General features: G+C 40.3%; 2 pseudogenes; both read left to right on the top strand.

Moving 5' to 3' along the window:
- Nucleotides 1-232: 232 nt before the first annotated feature.
- On the top strand, nucleotides 233-356 carry LOC145298027 (U2 spliceosomal RNA; annotated as a pseudogene).
- A 286-nt stretch (nucleotides 357-642) lies between these two features.
- Nucleotides 643-768, top strand: LOC145297972 (U2 spliceosomal RNA; annotated as a pseudogene).
- The last annotated feature ends 358 nt before the right edge of the window (nucleotides 769-1,126 follow it).

Below are 1,126 nucleotides of genomic sequence, written 5' to 3'. Positions count from 1 at the left end.
TTTTGGCCAAGATCAAAATGTAGTATCTGTTCCGGTAGATAGTGCAAGCAAAGACCATATGTGGGGGAAACCCGACATATAAGACCTTGGTCAATGTAGGGGCAACCCTTCATACCAATTGTCCCTATCCAGCTTCCCTACTCCCCGGGAAGTTGGTCCCCATTCCCCCTTCATTCCTCACATTAAAAATCGGCCTTGTGCCTAATTTGCTCGGTGGGGGAGCAAATAAATGCCCTTTTCTTAGCCTTTTGGCCAAGATCAAGTGTAGTATCTGTTCTGGCAGATACTTCATGCAAAGACCATATGTGGGGACAACTCCAAATATAAGACCTTGGTCAATGTAGGGGCAACCCTTCATACCAATTGTCACTATTCAGCTCCCCTACTCCCCAGGGAGTTGGTCCATATTTCCCCTTCACTCCTCACATTAAAAATCGGTCTTGTGCCTAATTTGCCCAGTGGGGGAGCAAATAAATACCAACCCCCACATATAAGTTATTGGTCAATGTAGGGGCAACCCTTCATACCAATTGTCACAATCCAGCTCCCCTACTTCCTGGGGAGTTGGTTCCCATTTCCCTTCACTCCTTACATTAAAAATTGGCCTTGTGCCTAATTTGCTCGGTGTGGGAGCAAATAAATACCCTTCTCTTAGCCTTTTGGCCAAGATCAAGTGTAGTATCTGTTCTTACTACATGCTGTACTTATTCTTATATAAAGTGAGGGATCACTTTTCTGTATTAATTTAATGTAAAATGATCACCTACTTTACAACCAGTCAGTCTCAAAGACATTCAAGTTATTCTCCAGAACATTCAAGTTGTTTTTGAAGGATTCCAGTTATTTTTTAAGCATGCAAGTCATCCTTAAGGTCATTCAATTCATCCTTAAGTTCATTAAAGTCATTATAAGTCATTTACTTTTTATTTATTTAAGTCATTTCAGCCCATTTTTAGGTCAATTTAGTTTATCTTTAAGAATTTCATGTCAATCCTGCATTCACGCATTCATTCATTCATTACACGAGAGCATATGACTAATGGCTATCGGCCACCCAATATTCCAGGTTTTTTTCTTACTTCAAAGAAAGCATATTGCAATTGTAGCAGAACAGGCTGTTGTGATA

Source organism: Euprymna scolopes, chromosome 18 (assembly GCF_053919585.1).
Source record: "Euprymna scolopes isolate OS-2025 chromosome 18, ASM5391958v1, whole genome shotgun sequence".
Classification (NCBI taxonomy): domain Eukaryota; kingdom Metazoa; phylum Mollusca; class Cephalopoda; order Sepiida; family Sepiolidae; genus Euprymna; species Euprymna scolopes.
This window is presented reverse-complemented; position numbering and strand designations above follow the sequence as displayed.